At 44.0% G+C, this 23,043-nt stretch overlaps 1 pseudogene; it reads left to right on the forward strand.

The window, feature by feature from the left end:
- The first annotated feature begins 1,228 nt into the window (after positions 1 to 1,228).
- On the forward strand, positions 1,229 to 2,051 carry LOC113617787 (epithelial cell adhesion molecule pseudogene; annotated as a pseudogene).
- Positions 2,052 to 23,043: the final 20,992 nt, after the last annotated feature.

Below are 23,043 nucleotides of genomic sequence, written 5' to 3' on the forward strand. Positions count from 1 at the left end.
ACCCAGAAGATGCACAACACAGATGAGACAGTGCCACCAGTAGGACAGTCAGTCCCTGCTGGGATTTCCTTATGGTTCCCAGTACAGACGTGCCATGCTAAAGCTCATCTATGTGCATGAGTCCGGTGCTGACTTAACAGTTACCTCTTTAAACATTTAGCAGTAATGGCAGTTCACTTGAGAAGACATGTGAGAATGTCAGTTCTAAAAAAAGGTGCTGCCTGCCACCTGGGCGTGTGCGTTCCCAGAAGTGAAATCATCTGCAGCATTTAAGTAGTGGCAGAGGGCAGTGATTAGGCACTCATGAGGTTGTATGAGGAGGGAGGCAGCTCTCTCACTTCTCCCCACACCTGCGAGCAGCGCAGGACAAGGGCCGGGAAGGGGCGGCTGGTGTAAATGCTTTAAAGAGAACCAGGGAAACGCTGAAGACCGTCCTCCACCAAGGGCAAAGGAAACAATCACAGAGTGAAGATGCAGCCCCCACTGAATGGGAGAAAATGTTTGCAGATCATATATCTGTTAGGGTTTCATTTCCAAAATGTGTAAGGAACTCCTGCAACTCAACGGCTAAAAAACTAATAACCTGATTTTAAAAAGGGGAAAGGACTTGAGTAGACATTTCTGTAAAGAAGACATGAAAAAGGCCAACTGGTATATGAAAAAGTGCTGAAGGTCACTAGGCATCAGAGAAATGCAAATCAAAACCACAATGAGATAGCACCTCACAGCTGTCTGGATGCCTGTTATCAAGAATAGCAAAAGACAACAAGTGTTGGCAAGGATGTGAAGAAATGGAAACCCTTAGACACTGTTGGTGGGAATGGAAAATGGTGCCACTGCTATGGAAAACAGTATGGAGATTCCTCAAGAAGTTAAAAACGAGGTCAGGCAGAGCTGCTGCGCGCTGGAAGAGCGCAGTCCGGCGGCCAATTCACACTCGCACCAACCGCCCGGCCCCAGGGCACCTCGCCGTCATCCTCCTGATGCGGACCTGTGTGGCCCAGGCCTTGCGCCGTGGGGCCGGCCATGGCCTCCCGGGGCCCTACTCTGTCCGTGTGTCCTCGCGAGAGCCCCCAGCCCGCCTCGCGCCCCTCTCGCCCTTGCCCTTGCATGCGCAGCAAGGCGCCCTCGGCCCTGGGTCCTTGCGTTCGGGCTGCTGCTTGCCGTGGTGGCCACGGCCCAGGAAAGGTGTGCGTGTGTGAAAACTACAAACTGACCACGGGGTCGGTGCCAGTGTACATCCGTTGCTGCACAACATTCTGTCATTTGCACAAAACTGGCCACCAAATGTTTGGTGATGGCAGAAATGACTCTCAAAGCCTGGAAGAGGAGGGAAACCACAGGACGCTATCCAGGATAATGCTGGGCTCTGTGATCCTGAGCGTGACAAGGGGCTCTTTAAAGTCAAGCAGTGCAATGGCACGTCCACGTGCTGGTGTGTGGACACTGCTGGGGTGAGAAGAACTGATAAGGACAGTGAGATATCCTGCTCCGAGCCAGTGAGGACCTACTGGATCGTTGGTGAACTAAAACACAAACAGGAGAAAAACCTTATGAGGATCCAAGTTTGTACACTGCACTCAAGGAGGTAATCATAAGTCGTTATCAACTGGATCCAAAATATATCACAGATGTTCTGTATGAGAATGATGTTCTCACTGTTGATCTGGTACAAAATTCTCAGAAAATTCAGAATGATGTGGACATAGGTGATGTGGCTTATTATTTTGAAAAAGATGTTAAAGGTGAATCCTTGTTCCAGTCCAAAAGGATGGGCCTGAAAGCAAATGGGGAACTACTGGATCTGGATCCTGGTCGAACTTCAATTTACTATGTGGATGAAAAACCACCTGAATTGTCAGTGCAGGGTCTACAAGCTGGAATTATCTCTGTCGTCGTGGTTGTGGCGATAGCAGTTACTGCTGGAATCATGCTGGTTGTTTCCAGAAAGAAAAGAACGGCAAAGTATGAGAAAGCTGAGATAAAGGACATGGGTGAGGTGCATTGGGAACTCAAGTGTATAGCACTTTAATTTGAAGAGTAACTACAAAAAGGGAAATTAGCAAGCAGACTCAGATTACAAACATATGAGCGTGGGGCAAAGAGAAGATCTTTGAAGACCACTACTGTGCTAGTTAACATCATGTATTTGTACTAGTTAAGCGTGTACTCAAAATATAAGCTGTTTGATATTGACTTTACCAATCTTAAAATTTGACCACAAGTGTCATATATGTGCAGATCTGATATAAAACCCAAACCTAAAATTTGGATTGCATAGTTTGAATTATTTATCCCTAACGTTGAAGGGTATGCATTAAATATGCTTCCACAGTAGTCCGAATGCCTACTGTCTCGCCCATTTGTGATTAAGTAGCTGCCTTTCTCTTTACTTTGAGTTTTATACATAAAAACTTTTTTTATGAACTATGAAATAGAACATTTAAAAAATGAGTTTCCTAAAAAAAAGAAAAATGAAACTGCCCATGATCTAGCAATTCCACTTCTGGATATTTATCCAAAAGAATCAAAACCAGGATATCAAAGAGATATTTGTACATTCATCTTCATGGAGGCACTATTCCCAGTAGCCAAAAGGTGGAAGAACCCAAATGTCACAGCGAGTTTTCCCCGTCAGAACCAGTCAATGAATTAATACTCTGCTAACCCAGGGCTCTTCTCCATAGATTATACTGACTTTCTAGGTAGGAGTTGCTTGATAACAAATTACAGAGCTTCTGTTCATGCCCATTCTAAGGGAAGCATTGGCTAAATTCTGAGGATAAAAACCAACATTCATGTTCATCAACAGGGGCTGTTTAAATACCACGTGGTCACAGCAAGACAGTAAAAACTGCAGCCTGGGGACTTCCAAAGTGTTATTGATGATCTTTTGCTTCCTGTTGGAAGTACTGTACTTCATACCTTGAAAATATAATCTGGTCTTTCTCATCAATTGAGGGTTAAAGAAATGGCAAATTACGATTCACTGGGTCAGCGGACATTCCCCATTCACTTGGCTGCCCCGCATCTACACTGTTTTCACACAGTTGGGGCTTATCTCCTGAACAAGCATCACCTGCCTCCACCACAGAGCTTGCCGAGGCCATGACTCTCTTCTTCACTTCACCCAGGAAGACCCTGTGCCACAGCAGGCACGTGTGACTGGCCACCACCAGCCTGTCAGTGGCAGAACCAGGATGAGAACCTAGTTTTCAGGCCCCCTTCATCTCCTGTATTGCGTTACTTCGAGATGATCACTGGTGCAGTTAATCAGAAGAAGTCCTGAATTAAAAAAAATCTATTATGGGTATCTTTGAGAAGATTTAAGGTAAGGCTAAAAAAGCAGTAAAGCACAGTTCTGGATTCATTTTTTAAGAAGTCTTCAAGAGGGCTTCCCTGGTGGTGCAGTGGCTGAGAGTCCGCCTATCGATGCAGGGGACACGGGTTCGTGCCCCGGTCCGGGAGGATCCCACATGCCGCGGAGTGGCTGGGCCCGTGAGCCACGGCCGCTGAGCCTGCGCGTCGTCCGGAGCCTGTGCTCCGCACCGGGAGAGGCCGCAACAGTGAGAGGGCCCGCGTACCACAAAAAAAAAAAAAAAAGTCTTCAAGGATATTTCGTTAACATGACAAAATATGTGTATTGCAACCCCAAAACTAATATAAAATTGGTTATTATTTGTAGGTTATATAACTGGAAAATCCAAGGCAAGAACCCAAGCCCAAAACCAAACAATAGGAGAATTCAGTAGGACATCAGGGTACCAAGTTATAATGCAACAATCAATAGCTTTCACATTTCAAACAGGATAAATAACTAATTGGAAGAAATGATCCTATTTGACAACACAAAACTTTAAAAAATGAGAAATAAACTTAAGGAATTGACAAAATGTATACAAGGGATGTTTTAAAAATACTCTTAAGGGATACAAAAGACACTTCAACAAATGGAAAGTTGTACTGTGTCTTGGGTAGGAAGACCCAACATCTGTGTGCATATGGCCCAAGTCTCCCTGGCAGGACTAAGGTACTTATTTCCTGAGCTTCTGGGAGTGTTGCCTGATGCTTCTGTCCTCGGAAATTGCCCTTGGCCCAAGGGCGCTGCCCTCTCCCTGAGGACAACTCCTTGTCAGCGAGTGGCTAATACAAGGTACAAGGGCTGTGCCCCACTTGCCTCAGCTGAGCATGTCTATAAAGGGCCATCCCAGCTTCAGAGCTCCCCGTGGGTTGGCTGAGGTCTCTGCCTCAATTCAGCTCCCTTTGTTCAGTTCTGTTCCTTTCATCTGAGAGAAGTCCATCACCCTCTCAAAGACGTTGATCCCAAGAGCGCACCCTAAAATTTTTTCTGCATGCAAATCTTCATCTCAGAATGTTTCCTAGGAAACCTGTTTTACAGCAACATCATAAGATGTCATTTCTCCATAACTTAATTTATAAAAAAGTAATTCCAATAACTATAATTTTTGAGACCAGATTAATGAATGATGGTAGACAAGAATTGTCCTATATCAGACATTAAAAACTTAAAGCTTTTATGATTAAATTAGACCGTGGAACATATCAGTAGAACATAAGGGAAAATCCGGAAATGTATCCATATTCTTACAGGAACTTAGTATAGAAAAAGTGGCATCTCAAATTAGTGGGAAAAATAGATTGTTCAATAAATGGTGCGTTACACGTTAGTTCTCTCTTGCTGCAGAACAGCTCATCCCCAAAGTTTGTGTCCTAACACCACAATACACGTGTATCATCTCGCAGTTTCTGTGGGTCAGGAATTCGCCAGTGACTTAGCTGAGTGGTTCTGGCTTAGCATCTCCTCTGAGGCTCAGTGCAGCTCTTGGCTGGGGCTTCAGCTGAAGGCTGGGGCTGGAGGCTCTGCTTCCGTGGTGCTCACTCACACGTCTGCGTGGTGATTGCTGGCTGTTGGCCCGAGGTCTCAGTTCTTCCCCATGTGACTTCTCCACGGGACTGCTTGACTGTCCTCACTACATAGCAACTGGTGTCCCCAGAACAGTGACCCAAGAGAGAGCTAGGCAGAAGCTGCAGTCTCCCTCATGACCTGGTTTCAGAAGCCACACGCCATCACTTCTGCCACATTCTTTTAATTACTGACAGAAGTGAGTCATTAAATCTGACCTGCACTCAAGGCGAGAGGAATTAGCCTCCACCCTCTGAAGGGAGGAGGGTCAAAGAATTTGAAGCAACCACAGTGGGGAAAATGGGTCAACAGCTGTAAAACAATTGACTCCAAGATAAATTCTAAATGGGTTACAAACCTAGAGGCAAAAATAAAACCCTTGAGTAGTAGAAGAATCAGTGGGAGAGCTGTTTTCTGGCTTGAAGCTGAAAGGCCTAAGAACATAAAACCCAGAAGCCATAAAATTAAAGATGAATAAATCTGACTGCTTATGGTGCTTTTGCCATGCAGAAATTTGGTTTATGTATAGGCAAAAGACAAAGTGGGAAAAAACACTTGCTAATAACATCCCAGACAAAGGGTTAATTTTCATGGTATATGAAGAGTGTCCACAAATTGATATAAAGACCCATGACAACAGAAAAGTGAGAAAAGGATGAGGAAATAAAGAAGGCATATAAAATAGGAAAATATGCTCAACTTTACTTATGACAACAAATGCAAATAGAACTATTTTGCGATTCTATTTTTTAACCTCTAAAGTTAGATTTGAAAGTTTGATAACTGCTCCATTGGCTAAAGTAGGGAAAGGGGGGCCCCACCTGCAGTCTGAAAATTGATGCAACTATGGAGGTCAAGCTAGTAATACTTATTAAAATTCTAAGTCATACTCCTTGACCAAAGAATTCTACTACTAGGTGTCGTAGTTTATTTATTGTATAAACATCCATCAATAGAATGAATAACGTATAGAGTCCCGCCGCACTGGAAACACACACACGGAGTTCCTTCTATGCTGGTGTGAAAATCACACCACAGTATATTAGGAAAAGGGGAAGAAAAGGTGTGCATCAGTATAAATTGACCATTTTTCGTAGTGGGTGTGTGAAGGGTATTTATGACTGCTATGTGAACCCTTAGATATGTATTCATTTACGAAGTCAGCTTGATTTTAGTAAGAATGAGAAGTGTCGCTGTCCACTTCAGCGTGTGTAAATCACCAGTCATGTCCTATGTCACCTTTATTTCTGGACAAGTACATTGTCATAAGAATTATTTCTATTTAAGAGACATTACCCCTCCGTTTTGAGGCCTACACAGTTCACTCCAGACGGAAGGTTCAATTAAGAGATGTGTTTCTATCTGTATCTCGAGTGCTCAGACATTGCTGCAATGCCAGATGCAGCAGTGGGCTCCATAGAAACCAGTTAGATGGCATCTGCAGGGAGCAGGTGCTCCTGGACAAAGGAAAGGGCAGAGAGTGGAGGCCCAGCGACCCAGAGAAACGGGTGGCTCCTGAACTGTGCTTGGGGAGTTTGCATCAGCCGTCGTGCCGCGCCCCTGACAAAGCCCCAGCCAGTGTGTGCCCAGGCCTGGGCTCCTGGAAGCTTGGCACGAGTGTGCAGACCGCACAGATGCTGGGCCGGGAGCCATGCTCCTCTCCCTCGTTTTCCTGGCAAGGCTGTGATGGAGCCCAAGTCAATACAAAGAGAGACCCAAGACTCAACAGAAAATGGCAATGGATGAGGGAAATTCGCGGATTTAGCAAATAAAAATGGCCCTAATGCCAAGGCTGGTCTTGTGGTGTACCTTGAGCTACCTTTCCAGTTGTCAGTGTACTGCCTCAGCTGCGAATACACCTTCAGTACTTGCTCTGTGATAAAAGTGGGCTTCCTTCGAGTGTTTCCCCGTTAACGTGAGCACAGTGTTAACTCTCTCAGCAGAGGGTGCTAGAGGCACGTCGCAGGAGGAAGATGCCTTTCAGCTCTTCCTGGGCGGTCTGGTCAGCTGGGCTGTGAGGACCTCTGGTAGGGCTGGCCCCGGTCCATGGACTCACCCATGGTCCTTCTGCGACCTGGCAGCCTCGGCCGGACAGTACCTCTCTACATGGAACCAGGGCTTCTGAGTGCCACCCCCGTGCCAGCCAACACCCGTGCACGCCTACACACGGTCACTGCTTCCCACCCTCCCCCTGCACCCTGGAGGGTGGCCTACTGCTTGCTCAGCAGCAGATCCGACTGGAGGCATGGGCCCTCAGGTAACAGGACAGCTCCCAAGGCTGGCTGGGTGGGGCACGGGGAGTTGCACCCCAGGCACGGGGTCCAGGGCTTACCAAAGAATCCTGCAGCCCTGGAGAGATGCAGGAGGAGCACAGTGATTGATTCCCAGGGCACACCCCAGTGGTAGCCAGTCCAAGACATGAGCCTCTCAGTGGCAAGAGATACAGATGGATGGCAGAGCAGCCGCATGCTTTGGGACCACAGTTGACCCTAGAACAGCACACGGGTTAGGAGCACCAACCTCCCAGCTGTCAAAAATCCGTGTAGAACTACAGTCAGCCTTAAATATCAGCAGGTCCTTAGTGTCCGCAGTTCCGCATGTACCAGTCCAACCAACCTCAGATCATGTAGTGCTGTAGTACTTACTATTGAAAGAAGTCCACATCAGCAGGTCCTTGGTATCCGCAGTTCCGCATGTACCAGTTCAACCAATCTCAGATCACGTAGTGCTGTAGTACTTACTATTGAAAAAAGTCCACATCAGCAGGTCCTTGGTATCCGCAGTTCCGCGTGTACCAGTTCAACCAACCTCAGATCACGTAGTGCTGTAGTACTTACTATTGAAAAAAGTCCACATCAGCAGGTCCTTAGTATCCGCAGTTCCGCACGTACCAGTTCAACCAACCTCGGATCACGTAGTGCTGTAGTATTTACTATTGAAAAAAGTCCATGTGTAAGTGGACCCCGTGCGGTTCAAACCCATGTTGTTCAAGGGCCAACTGTACATAAAGGGCCTGGACTTTAAGCGAGAAAAATTAATAGACGATAAAAATAGTAAAACAAGCATCCATATTCCACACAGAGATTTTAGCTACCCAGATTCAATAAATGTTAATATTATGCCATAGTTGCTTCAGATATTTTAAATATGTGTGTTCTATTAATGTAGGGTATAGTTTTGTGTATAGATAATTCACATGAACAGTACAATGAGAGTGACTTCCTGCAGCTTGTCTCCCTCAGCAGCATGCTTAAGGTTGTGTCACATTGTCCAACACAGAACAAGCTTATGCACTTGAATCGCTATGACATGTTCGCTTCAATGACTCTCCCACAATTTATTTATCCATTCCCCTACTGGCAGTCAGATTTTTTCCAGTTTTTCACTATTCCCAAGTGAATTAACATCCTCGTATGCAGGGAACATTCTTACATGCTTTCTCACAGACAAATGAAAGAGTTTCTTTATGGCTTGCACGCAAGTGCCACAGTTGGAGTTCTCTGGGCACAGACTCTGGGTTGGAGGTGAGCGTGCAGGGCATTCACTGGGATGTGCCCCCAGAATCAGTCCTTGTAGGGGAGGGAGGGAAGCAGGGTTGGGCAGAGGGACAGGGGGACTTAAAGGCAGTCCCCACAAAGGTTCAGCAAAAACGGCTATGCCCTAAAGTTGGTAGCATTTTTACAAAGAGACCACACTTCTGATGTTAGAGGATTCTCACTCGGTAAAGTCTGTTGAATTGAGCCTATCTGAGCCACTTGAGCAGACTCCGAGGCATGTTTCTTCCTCCCTTGCCCTCACCCCGATGGAGGATGCCACCTTCTCCTAAGAGAATGGGGGCGAGTCTGTTTCAGTTTCTCCAGCACCAAGTAGATGCCCCTCTAGAATTTTAATTGCTCCCTCAGGGTTGAGCAGCAGTTCCCAGAAATGTCATTGAGCCCTGAATGGCCACAGGAATAATTGATACTGTCAATTTCCCGTCCAGTGGTGAGAGAAGCCCTTTATTCTTTAGCGGAAAGCAAAAATAGACTGGTTTCACAGGGTAAGTGAGCCCAAAGAGAAGGCAGACCGAAGACTGAATAATTATAAATGCAGTCTGCAGTCCCTCACTAAATGTGGCACTGGATTAGGAACTTGGAACGTGAATCTAGAACTCTCTAGTTACTACAGTAGTGTAAACACCAAGGCAGACGCATTGGGCAATGCTCGCGTTCAGTTGAGCATGAGGTCGTGGATAATTGGAGGACAAGGCAGGCAGCGATGGAATCTCAGAGCTGCAAAACAAGTAGAGCTTTTTAGACTGAGTCTCTGTCTGCACATGGGAATAAGGCGATGGCTCCGTTAACAGAGGTCACAGTCAAAGATAACCCGAGGTACCAGGTACTGCCCATCTGCTCCCTACCCCACGCTCCTTCTCCAGGCAGAGCTCCCTCTGCGTGGAGGTGCACTCCTGTTCTTTCAGCGCCATCTCACATTCACGCCGCTCCAAACCTAGTAAACACGTGGACTAGTGGATCCTTCGGATCCAAAGCTCTTTCCCAGGCTTCCTCTTGTGCTTCCAGTCACAAAACAGGAAGAGCACAACCCAGGTCTAATGCGTTGTCAGAATCACATTTCCTTTCTGCAAAATGGAACCCGCGCCTGCCATACCTACCACAATTCTGAAATGAGAGTGTGGAAGGGAACTGTAATGTATTTTGAAACTATAAAACATAATGTTAATATCATATAATCTTCTTATAAATCAATTCTTTGCAAATTCAGACTGGGGACTTGGAACCTGTGTAGCAAGGGGAACTCATTTGTAAGGTAATTGGAGGAAACCCATCTGAATGGTGAAACTCACATACTGTGACCAGAGAACATAGCAGGTGATGCCAGGCGGTGGTCTAGGTCAGAAGCCATGGCCTACGGGTCTGATGAAGAAGTTGTTTAGCGAATGACAGCCTCAGAAGCAGCAGGAGCCTGAGCCAAACCCATGCTCATTGCCTCAGAGGGAAAAATGCGTTTAGACTGAAAGCAGACAGAGCCCCCAAGTCTTCCAGGCTTGTTTCCAGAGGCCTAAACTCCATAGGCACTGAGTGTGAACAGGTTGCCAGAAGCTTAGCCCAGAACTTATGCGTCCCCAGACTAGAAAAATTCTTCCATGATGGGGGCAGAGGTCGGGGGAAGACTACAAGTTGTAGAGGTAGAAGTGAGAGAAATGTACCCATCAGATTCCTGGCTAAACCCCATGAGTGGGGACAGGCAGCAGGCATCGCTGGGTAGCGCAGCTAGTGGGTGGTGCAGCTAGTGAGGAGTGGAATTGCTGAGTGATGCTTTTGTCTGGCTGCATATAAGAATCTCCTTGGAGGAGCTTTATAAAAATCAGTGTCCAAGCTGCGAGGACAATGGGATGTCCACATGCAAAAATAATCTCAGCCATATCTCACATAATATACAAAACTTAACTAAAAATGGATCAAAAACCTAAATACTAATATAAGAGCTAAAAGTATGAAAGTCAGAATAAAACACGGGGTAAATCTTTATGACATTCTTAGATATGACACCAAAAGCACAAATGATGAAAGCAAAAATAGATAAATTGGACTTAATTAAAATTAAAAACTTTTGTGTAGAAAAGGGCATTATCAAGAAAGTGAAGGACTTCCCTGGTGGCGCAGTGGTTAAGAATCTGCCTGCCAATGCAGGGGACACAGGTTCGAGCCCTGGTCTGGGAAGATCCCACATGCCACGGAGCAACTAAGCCCATGCACCACAACTGAGCCTGCGCTCTAGAGCCCGCAAGCCACAACTACTGAGCCCGTGTGCCACAACTGCCGAAGCCCACGCGCCTAGAGCCCGTGCTCCACAACAAGAGAAGCCACCGCAATGAGAAGCCTGCGCACCACAACGAAGAGTAGCCCCCACCCACCACCACTAGCGAAAGCCTACGCACAGCAACAAAGGCCCAGTGCAGCCATAAATAAATAAATAAATGTATTAAAAAGAAAGTGAAAAGACAGCCTACAGATTCGGAGAAAATATTTGCAAATCATAGATCTGAAAATGATCTAACATGCAGAATATATAAAGAAGTGTTGCAACTCACAACAAAAAGACAACCCAATTTAAAAATTGGCAAAGGACTTAAGGGGCTTCCCTGGTGGCGCAGTGGTTCAGAGTCCGCCTGCCAATGCAGCGGATACGGGTTCGTGCCCCGGCCTGGGAGGATCCCATATGCCGCGGAGCGGCTGGGCCTGTGCGTCCAGAGCCTGTGCTCCGCAACGGGAGAGGCCAAAACAGTGAGAGGCCCTTGTACCGCAAAAAAAAAAAAAAAAAAAAATTGGCAAAGGACTTAAGAGACATTTCTCCAAAGAAGATGTACAAATGGCCAATAAGCACGTGAAAGGATGCTCCACATCCCAAGGCACTAGATAAATGGAAATCAAAACCAGAGTGACATACGAGATACCACTTCTCACGTACTAGGTTGGCTAGAATAAAACAGCAACAAGAAGAAGAAACAACAAAACAGAAAATAAGTCCTGGTAAGGATGTGGAGAAATAGGAACGCTTACACATTGCTGGTGAGGATGTAAAATAGTTCATCCTTGTGGAAACAGTTTAGCTGTTCCTCAGAAAGTTAAACATAAGATTACCATATGACTCAGCAATTCCACTCCTGTGTATGTACCTCAAGGAACTGAAAATGGGCACTCAGACAAATACTTGTAATTGGATGTTCAGGGCAACACTATTCACAATGGCTGAAAGATGGAAACAACCCAGATGCCCATCCACAGACAGATGGGTAAACAAATTATAATATACACACACTGGAATACTATTCACCCATATAAAGGAATGAAGTACTGATACATAATACAACAGGGATGAACCTCAAAAACATGCTAAAAGTGAAAGAAGCTAGGCAAAAAAGTCACATATTGTATAATTCCATTTATAAGAAATGTGCAGAATCGGTAAATCCTTAGAAGCAGAAAGTAGATTGGTTGCCGGAGGGCAGGGAAATGGAGATTAACCACTTAATGGGTACAAGGTTTTATTTTGGGGAGATGAAAATGTTTTGGAACTAGATGAGGGGGACGCTTGCACTGGGTGTTGCTGAGTGGTTCTGTTCTATGAATTTCACCTCAATAAAAATAAATTCACACCCAAGACCAGGTGAACTCAGAGGAACAGTATTTCAGCATCAGTATTTTTTTAAAGTCTTCCAGGCCATGTGACCTTGTAGCTGTGGCTGAGACCTGCAGATCTAGGTGGAAAGGAATGCCGCTGTCCATCCAAGCATGTCAGAGGAGGGGGAAGGGCTGCGGCACACCCAGGATCGGGTGTCTCACTGATCACCACGGGGACCCTGGCTGAGACCAGATTGGCAGGTTCGTTCCCCTTCTTATGGTGCTGGGTAAGAGTCTAGAATCACACTGTAGTCCGGCAATTGAAGGGAGCCGCCCACCCAGAGGAAAGATGATCTGAACTGTAATTAAAGTGATATTTTGAGCACATCTGACTTTATGGGCTGACCTTAAATGCTATATGTCCTTGTACATTTTAATTCTACACCTGCTTACTCATGCCATAAAGTTCCTGCAGGATGTTGCTGAGGGGAATAGGTGTCTGGCTACCATTTATTCATTAACACGTTTATTGAGCTGCTACTAAGTGCTGGGCACTGTTCCAAGCACTGGAGTTATAACAGTGAACCAGCACATGATAACCTTGTTTACACTCTAGCGGGAACGCCACTCTGACCCTTGTCCATATTCTGATTGCCTGCAGCCCATGTGACCACGGTGTCTGTGTCTAGTTTAAGGAGTTCTGTTCCTATTTTTGGTTTCCCTCTGGTAGATGAGATAACCCCAAGGTTATGGTTTAACTGCGCCATCAGCCTTTAACCATCTTGTGCCACTTTCGTATAATAAGACAGCCCTCTAGAGTAAGGCTGGCAAACTTTTTCTAAAGGGCCAGATAGTAAATATTAAAGGCTTCATGGACCAAGGGGCAATACTGAGAGTACTGGGTAGGTGCCTACAGAAGCCTGTAAGGTGTGAACATTTACAAATGGAAAAGCCATCGTTGGCTCATAGCCCGTGTGACACGCAGCAGGCTCTGGAGGGTCCCTTGCTGGAAAGTGTTTCTGGCGGATCGAGTAACAGTTTACAGTCCTTCTCTCATCTTCGGTCTGAGAATGAGGTGGGCTCTCGTGGCTGCCTCGCTGCCGCAGGGAAGCAGTTCCTGGACCTGGTGCTCTGGCCGCCCTTGGGCATGAGGTCTCTCCATCAGGAATCTGTATGCAGGGCCTTCATTGTCTTCATCTGCATTACTCACCTTTCATTGGTGACTGCCCAAGGCTGCCTCCAGAACACAGTGAGATCTGCTGTCCTAGGCAAAGAGAGGAAGGGGATGGGAGGGAGGAAAAGTATTAAGCATAACTGGGGTTGTACCATATGACTTAGTGAGCTGATCAAAATTAATACTTTGTCATTTGGTTGTCATTAATTAATACGTTTTCTTCATCAGTGGGGCAGTTCAGTAGCTGCCTTTAACCATCTTTGTCCTATAACAGAACTTTCATTTTGGGGCAACTTTTAATAATATTCATTCGCATGTTTTCCCCTTGGACATTAAGAATAAGTGGAAACTTTGCCCAACGAGTAGACAAAGATCATTGGCTACATTAATTGAAGTTCAGAGTTTTGTCTGTGACTTCAGATGCATCAACTGAAGGCAGATTAAAAGGTTTAAAATGAATGTTTCAAACTCAATTGAATTTTTGAGTCTAAAACTCCAATACCACTCAGTGGTAAGCGAAAAGTGTTGCCTTTGTATACTCTTAGCATAATTGCATATGTAATTAATCAGCTTCAAAATAACCTGGGATAGAAGCAAAGGATTAAAACACCATTAAAACATCTCCTCTTTATATTCATCAATTCAGAGCTGCTCCATAGGACAGTCCAGTCTCATAAAAGGAAGTCCTGTCAACACTTTTTTGTATTCTTATGTCATGAATATTCCAGTGTTTTAAAAAGTCTTAGCTAAAAGTAGTTTGCTATCAGCTAGGGCTGAGTAGTCCTCTGCCTTTCCCCCCATTTTTATCTACTAAGGTCCTCTGTAAAATGAGTCATTCCTACCATGGGCTGATGTGCTGGCCTCCCGCTCGTCTGTACTGCGGACCTGTCCTCCTCACACCTTTCACCCTGGAATGCCTTCCCCTCCCTCACCCTGGGAGCCTGGCATAAATCTCACTTCACTCTCTTTTTCTAATCTCTTCAGCACACAGAAATTCCTGCCTCCTCAATTGCCGTCACTTACCTCCAGGTTGAGATTTTGCGGTTTTGGAGGCAGGGGGCACTGATTTGTAAGCTCTCATGTATTCCACAACCAGTAACCTCTACTTAGACACCTGTTAGGTTTAACTGGAATTCATTGCTATGCCTTTTCCAAATCCTTCAATGCTCATGTTCTCATTCAAATATTTGAAGATGAACCATGTGCTGGATGTTAGCAAGATGGAGGGAACAGAGGCTGCCTCTCTTAAAAAAACTCACAGTCGGGCTTCCCTGGCGGCGCAGTGGTTGAGGGTCCGCCTGCCGATGCAGGGAACCCGGGTTCGTGCCCGGGTCCGGGAAGATCCCACATGCCGCGGAGCGGCTGGGCCCGTGAGCTGTGGCCGCTGAGCCTGCGCGTCCGGAGCCTGTGCTCCTCAACGGGAGAGGCCACAACAGTGAGAGGCCCGTGTACCGCAAAAAAAAAAAAAAAAAACAAAAAACTCACAGTCTGCTGAGATGAGTGTTATGAGAGAGACTTGCCAGTGTTCAGAGGCGTGGAGAAGGGTCCCAGAGAGGAGCTTATGTGGACTGTCATGGTCCATGGCTGCAGGTGACTCCTCAGTGGTCTTGGGGGGTGCAGACCTCATATCCAGGGCCTCACATCCAGCCTAGTGTGTTCTCATCGCTGTAGAGCCCAGGTGTGTTTCCTCGCCTGTGTGTCACAGGACGAACTGGTCCACTGAGAAGCTCTGCGAGGGAAGGGCGGAGTTACCTCTCAGTACGTTTAGGCCGGCGTTTCTCAACCTCAGCACCGTTTACCTTTGGGGCCCAATAATTCCTTGTTGGGGGTGGTCCTGCACCTTGTAGAATGCCACCAGCCTCCTGAACTCTGCCCACTAGGTGTCAGTAGAGCACCCCTTCCCCCCACAAGCCCCCATTTTTAATGAAAAAGCTGTCTCCAGACGTTCCAAGTGTTCCCTAGGGGAGAAATCCCTTACAGAATCTCAGAAGTTCACAGTGTAGGCTTCCACAGGTTTGGTTTTTTTTTTCTAGAAACTTAAAAGTGTCATTTTACTCAGTATTTCCTAAACTTATTTGGCTATAGATGCAGAACACTTCTGTTCGCATAGCAGCTATTAATATTCCTTGGAATTAGGGTTTTATTAAACACCTTGAAAAAGATCTGGTTTCTTCCATCTGTAAGGGTTATGATGGAAGGTCATATGCTGAGGAACAGTATTGCTAAGTGCTACTCGGAGAGCATCCATCAGAGGACTTTCCTGAAGCAGATGCTGCAAGGAGCATGTCTCATCTACCCTAAGCTTGCTTTCCTTCAAACTGTTCCTTGGAAACCCCTTCTCCTTCTGCAGGTGGGCGCACTGACATCGGGACAATTTGCATTCTCTTCCCGGGGAGGAAAAGTGTGGGAGGAGGTAGTCTTATCAGTGTCCTACTGGGACTCCAGTGCCCCATGCAACAGCCAGATGCTCTCCTCTAACTGCAAACCCCTCTGGGGACACTTTCTTCTGCTTTATCTTCTTCGAAGGCTTCAACTGTTGTCTTAAAGGCCATATTTCACTATATAAGAATGTTGTGGGGAGATTTCCCCTTCCCACCCCAAACCCTAAGAACAGCCTTGAATCTGCTAAGGGGAGCATGGCTGAAATTGTTTGTTAGCATCATCTTATCCAGGTGAAATCCTGCACGGGTACTCACACACTGATATGTCTCAGCTGGACTTTCATGTGAAGTGTCAGAAGATTCTCTTCTCCTGCAGATCTTGGGCCCAGGCAAGAAGAGATTTGGGGTTGACAAGTTGTTTTACTCCATGAAAAAGTACTTTTTCTGCTCTACATAGAGCATTAGGGAAACCAGATGTATCCCCTTGAATATTTATGGTTGCACAGCTTCTGCCATGAATAATTCATCACACATAGTACTGTCTACCCATCAACAAGGCTGCACAGGCGAGGATAAGGAACAGAAAAAGCTCCCTCCTCCCCCTTTCCCTGGAAGCCCCAGTGCCCGAAGCAGACAGATGGCGAGCCGCATGCCTTGCTTGGATCACCCTGTGAAAGAAAATAAAACACACTTCGTTGGAATTTTCTACAACAAGCCTTTATTACTTCAGTAAATCACGGGGGGCAATCGTCAGGAAAAAAGCATTGCTTTTCCAGCCAAACTTCTAAGAGGAACGTTTGGCTTCTTTTCTTATTATGGGGCCAGATATCGTTACTAAATCAGTCTATTTCAAATACATAAGGAAGCTTTCTGCCTCATAGAAGTGAGCTCTGTCTCCAGCTTATATAGCTCTTAAAATTACAGATATCTTTGTTTCTGATTGTAATCACTGCAAGAGTGTTAGAAGATATTTTAAAAGTTAAGATAAAGAGTCACCTATAACCCTAACACATAAAGATAAGTACCCTTTATGTCTTGCTCTGTAACTTTCTAGGATATACAACCCTACTTATATAAATATGTGCTTAAAAACAAAAGTATTTTTAATACATCTTTATTGGAGTATAATTGCTTCACAATGCTGTGTTAGTTTCTGTTGTACAACAAAGTGAATCAGCCATATGCATGCATACATCCCCATATTCCCTCCCTCTTGAGCCTCCCTCCCACCCTCCCTATCCCACCCCTCTAGGTCATCGCAGAGCACCGAGCTGATCTCCCTGTGCTATGCGGCTGCTTCCCACTAGCTATTTCACATTTGGTAGTGTATATATGTCCATGCCACTCTCTCACTTTGTCCCAGCTTACCCTTCCCCCTCCCCGTGTCCTCAAGTCCATTCTCTACGTCTGCATCTCTATTCCTGTCCTGCCCCTAGGTTCTGTAGAACCTATTTTTTCTTATATTCCATATATATGTGTTAGCGTACGGTATTTGTTTTTCTCTTTCTGGCTTACTTCACTCTGTATGACAGTGTCTAGGTCCATCCACCTCACTACAAATAACTCAAATTTCTTTTTATGGCTGAGTAATATTCCATTGTATATATGTGGCACATCTTCTTTATCCATTCATCTATCGATGGACACTTAGGTTGCTTCCGTGTCCTGGCTATTGTAAATAGTGCTGCAACGAACATTGTGGTACATGACTCTTTTTGAATTATGGTTTTCTCAGGGTATATACCCAGTAGTGGGATTGCTGGGTCACATGGTAGTTCTGTTTTTAGTTTTGTAAGGAACCTCCATACTGTTTTCCATAGTGGTTGTATCAATTTACATTCCCACCAACAGTGCAGGAGGGTTCCCTTTTCACCACACCCTTTCCAGCATTTATTGTTTCTAGATTTTTTGATAATGGCCATTCTGACTGGCGTGAGCGGAAACCCCATTGTAGTCTTGATTTGCATTTCTCTAATAATTAGTCATGTGGAGCATCTTTTCATGTGCCTCTTGGTCATCTGTATGTCTTCCTTGGTGAAATGTCTATTTAGGTCTTCCGCCGATTTTTTAACTGGGTTGTTTGCTTTTTTGATGTTGAGCTCCATGAGCTGTTTGTATATTTTGGAGATTAATCCTTTGTCTGTTGTTTCATTTGCAAATATTTTCTCCCATTCTGAGGGTTGTCCTTTTGTCTTGTTTATGGTTTTCTTTGCTGTGCAAAAGGTTTTAAGTTTAATTAAGTCCCATTTGTTTATTTTTGTTTTTATTTCTGTTACTCTCGGAGGTGGGTCAGAAAAGATCTTGCTGTGGTTCATGTCAAAGGGTGTTTTTCCTTTGTTTTCCTTTAAGAAAAGTGTCTGGTCTGCCATTTAGGTCTTTAATCCATTTAGAGTTTTTTTTTGTGTGTGTGTATGGTGTTAGGTAGTGTTCTAATTTCGTTCTTTTACATGTAGCTGTCCAGTTTTCCCAGCACCACTTACTAAAGAGGCTGTCTTTTCTCCATTGTATGTTCCTGCCTCCTTTGTCGTAAATTAGGTGCCCATATGTACGTGGGTTTATCTCTGGGCATTCTATCCTATACCATTGGTCTATATTTCTGTTTTTGTGCCAGTACCATACTGTCTGGATTACTGTAGCTTTGTGGTATAGTTTGAAGTCAGGGACCCTGATTCCTCCAACTCCATTTTTCTTTCTCAAGATTGCTTTGGCTATTCAGGGTCTTTTGTGTTTCCATACGAATTGTAAATTTTTTTAGTCTAATTCTGTGAAGAATGCCATTTGTAGTTTGATAGGGATTGCAATGAGTCTGTAGATTGCTTTGGGTAGTATAGTCATTTTCACAATATTGATTCTTCCAGTCAAAGAACGTGGTATATCTCTCCATCTGTTTATGTCATCTTTGATTTCTTTCATCAGTGTTTTGTAGTTTTCTGAGTACAAGTCTTTCGCCTCCTTAGGCAGGTTTATTCCTAGATATTTTATTCTTTTTGTTGCAGTGGTAAATGGGAGTGTTTCCTTAATTTCTCTTTCTGATTTTTCGTTGTTGGTGTATAGGAATGCCAGAGATTTCTGTGCATTAATTTTGTATCCTGCAACTTTACCAAATTAATTGATTAGTTCTAGTAGTTTTCTGGCGGCATCTTTAGGATTTTCTGTGTATAGTATCATGTCATTGACAAATAGTGACAATTTTACTTCTTCTTTTCCAATTTGTATTCCTTTTGTTTCTTTTTCTTCTCTGATTGTGGTGGCTAGGACTTCCAAAACTATGTTGAATAAGAGTGGAGAGAGTGCACATCCTTGTCTTGTTTCTGATCTTAGTGGAAATGCTTTCAGTTTTTCACCATTGAGTATGATGCTTGTTGTGTGTTTGTCATATATGGCCTTTATTATGTTGAGGTAGGTTCCCTCTGTGCCCATTTTCTTGGAGAGTTTTTATCATAAATGGGTGTTGAATTTTGTCAAAAGCTTTCTGTGCATCTATTGAGATGATCATATGGTTTTTGTTCCTTAATTTGTTAATGTGTTTTGTCACACTGATTGATTTCCATATGTTGAAGAATCCTTGCATCCCTGGGATAAATCCCACTTGATCATGGTGTATGATCCTTTTAATGTTCTGTTGGATGCTGTTTGCTAGTATTTTGTTGAGGATTTTTGCATCTATGTTGATCAGTGATATTGGTCTATAATTTTCTTTCTTTGTGATATCTTTTTCTGGTTTTGGTATCAGGGTGATGGTGGCTTCGTAGAATGAATTTGGGAGTGTTTCTCCCTCTGCAATTTTTTGGAAGAGTTTGAGAAGGATCAGTGTTAGCTCTTCTCTAAATGTTTGACAGAATTCGCCTGTGAAGCCATCTCGTCCTGGACTTGTTTGTTGGAAGATTTTAAATTATGGTTTCAATTTCATTACTTGTGATAGGTCTGTTTATATTTTCTAATTCTTCCTGGTTCAGTCTTGGATAATTGTACCTTTCCGAGAATTTGTCCACTTTTTCATGGTTGTCCATTTTATTGGCATATAGTTGTTTGTAGTAGTCTCTTATAATCCTTTGCATTTCTGCAGTGTCAGTTGTGATTTCTCCTTTTTCATTTCTAATTTTATTGATTTGCATCCTCTCCCTTTTTTTCTTGATGAATCTGCTGAGGGTTTATCAATTTTGTTTATCTTCTCAAAGAACCAGCTTTTAGTTTTATTGATCTTTGCTATCATTTTCTTCATTTCTATTTCATTTATTTCTGCTCTGATCTTTATGATTTCTTTCCTTCTACTGACTTTGGGTTTTCTTTGTTCTTCTTTCTCTAGTTGTTTTAAGTGTAGAGTTAGATTGTGTATTTGAGATTTTTCTTGTTTCTTGAGGTGAGATTGAATTGCTGTAAACTTCCCTCTTAGAACTGCTTTTGCTGTGTCCCATAAGTTTTGGGTCATCGTGTTTTTGTTGTCATTTGTTTCTATGTATTTTCTTATTTCTTCTTTGATTTCTTCAGTGATCTCTTGGTTATTTAGTAGTGCTCTGTTTAGCCTCCATGTATTTGTGTTTTTTACAGTTTTTTTCCTGTAATTGATTTCCAGTCTCAAGCGTTGTGGTCAGAAAAAATGCTTGATATGATTTCAATTTTCTTAAATTTTCCGAGGCTTAATTTGTAACCCAAGATGTGGTCTATCCTGGAGACTGTTTGGTGTGCACTTGAGAAGAAAGTGTATTCTGCCACTTTTGGGTGGAATGTTGTATAAATATCAATTAAATCTATCTGGTCTATTGTGTCATTTAAAGGTTGTGTTTCCTTATTTATTTTCTGTTTGGATGATCTGTCCATTGGTGTAAGTGGGGTGTTAAAGTCCCCTACTCTTATTGTGTTACTGTCGATTTCCCCTTTCATGGTTGTTAGCATTTGCCTTATGTATTGAGGTGCTTGTATGTTGGGTACATAAACATTTATAATTGTTATATCTTCTGCTTGGATTGATCCCTTGATCATTATGTAGTGTCCTTCTTTATCTCTTGTAACAGTCTTTATTTTAAAGTCTTTTTTATCTGATACGAGTATTGCTACTCCAGCTTTCTTTTGATTTCCATTTGCATGGAATATCTTTTTCCATCCCTTCACTTTCAGTCTGTATGTGTCCTTAGGTCTGAAGTGGGTCTCTTGTAGACAGCATATATACGGGTCTTGTTTTTGTATCCATTCAGCCAGTCTGTGTCTTTTGGTTGGGGCATTTAATCCATTTACATTCAAGGTTATTATCAACATGTATGTTCCTATTGCCATTTTACTAATTTTTGGGGGTTTGTTTTTGTGGGTCTTTTCCTTCTCTTGTGTTTCCTGCCTAGAGAAGTCCCTTTAGCATTTGTTGTAAAGCTGGTTTGGTGGTGTTGAATTCTCTTAGCTTTTGCTTGTGTGAAAAGTTTTTGACTTCTCCATCGAATCTGAATGAGGTCCTTGCTGGGTAGAGTAATCTTCGTTGTAGGTTTTTCTCTTTCATCACTTTAAGTATATCCTGCCACTCCTTTCTGGCCTGAAGCGTTTCCACTGAAAAAATCAGCTGATAACCTTATGGGGATTCCTTTGTAAGTTATTTTTTGTTTTTACCTTGCTGATATTAATATTTTTTCGTTGAATTTAATTTTTGTTAGTTTGATTAGTATGTGTCTTGGTGTGTTTTTCCTAGGGTTTATCCTGCATGGGACTCTCTGTGCTTCCTGGACTTGGGTGATTATTTCCTTTCCCATGTTAGGGAAGTTTTCAACTATAATCTCTTCAAATATTTTCTCAGACCCTTTCTTTTTCTCTTCTTCTTCTGGGACCCCTGTAATTCGGATGTTGGTGTGTTTAGTGTTGTCCCAGAGCTCTCTGAGACTGTCCTCAGTTCTTTTCAGTCTTTTTTCTTTATTCTGCTCCTCGGCAGGTATTTCCACCATCTTGTCTTCAGCTCACTTATTTTCTTCTGCCTCAGTTATTCTGTTATTGATTCCGTCTAGATATTTTTCATTTCCGTTATTGTGTTGTTCATCTCTGTTTGTGTGTTCTTTAGTTCTTCTAGATCTTTGTTAAATATTTCTTGTATTTTCTCAATCCATGGCTCCATTCTATTTCCGAGAGTCTGGATCATCTTTACTAGCATTACTCTGAATTCTTTTTCAGGTAGACTGCCTATTTCCTCTTCATTTATTTGGTCTTGTAGGTTTTTACCTTGCTCCTTCATCTGTGACATATTTTTTTGCCATCTCTTTTTTTTTTTCATGAGTGGGATTGTGTTCTGGTCTTACTGGATGTTTGGCGCTGAGATGAGGAACTCCGTGTGACCTCACTCCGATGAATATTCCCTGGGGTCTGTTAGTCCAGTGGTTCAGACTCGGAGCTCCCACCACAGGAGCTTTGGCCCAACCCCCGGCTCGTGAACCAAGTTCCCCCAAGCCACGCAGGGTGGCAAAGAAAAAAAAAAAGAACGATAACAAAGTAAAAAATAAAATTAGACCAGGAATCTAACAGGTATGTTAGAAAGAATATAAAAATAAAAGTGTATGTGAATCAACATCTGCAAGGTACAGTATCACCATAGTTAAAAAGAGGAGGAGAGAAAAGATAAATAAATTAATTAATTAAAAGGGGGGAAAAGGCCTAATAAGCAAGGGTGAGATTTGGGTGGTGGGCAGGGCCTATGCTCAGGACCCACAGGGCTGGAAAAGGCCCTGGGGGCTGTGGGGGGCGGGGCTTAGGCTCAAGGAGCAGAAGGGCCCAGGCCTGCCCCCCACCCCTGGCCTCAGAGTGCGGGGACCTCTCCTGGGAGCCCAGCAGACTTCCTGCGCCCGAGTGGGCGGGGCAAATGCCCACCGCTCCTCTCTGGTCCTGGAGGGCCCCTCCTGAACTTCCCGGCCTCAGGGGCGCCAATCCTGTCTGTCCCCCACTTCTCCCCACCCTCAGTTCTCCACGTCCTACCGGTTCACCTTGGGGTTCTTCCTGTCTCCTCGGGCGTCAGAGTCCCCCACCAGCGCGGCAGGCGCCCTAGTTGTGGGGAGACACTAACTCCGTGTCCCCCCACAGCGCCATCTTGACTCCTCCGAGCTTACGGGTTTTATTACAACAGTTATCTTATCGTCTGGTTTTCTTACAAGCTGCCTCAAAATGTTCCAAGGACCAAGGAGGGGATTTTTTTTCTTGGCTAACTTAACACTTCAAGTAAAGCACAGAAGCATAGCTAGGATAGGAAGTGGTGAATGAAATGTTTATTATTTTTTAAAGTAGTCAGCCTTCACCAGGGAGGAATTACTAGTTCAGGCTAGTTCTTCTCTTCCCAAGGTGTTTATATTAGAAGCCTACTTTCTTTTGTATCTAGAGAGAGAAAATTCATAATTTTTAGGATGTCATCACCTCAGAAGAGTCTGCATTGGGATTGTGGCCACACGGAGCAGAGAAATACTGCCTCAGTACTCGTGAGGCAAT

The sequence above is a fragment of the Aethalodelphis obliquidens genome, unplaced genomic scaffold (assembly GCF_003676395.1).
Source record: "Aethalodelphis obliquidens isolate GAN/ISIS:26980383/991018 unplaced genomic scaffold, ASM367639v1 scaffold5, whole genome shotgun sequence".
NCBI classification, from domain to species: domain Eukaryota; kingdom Metazoa; phylum Chordata; class Mammalia; order Artiodactyla; family Delphinidae; genus Aethalodelphis; species Aethalodelphis obliquidens.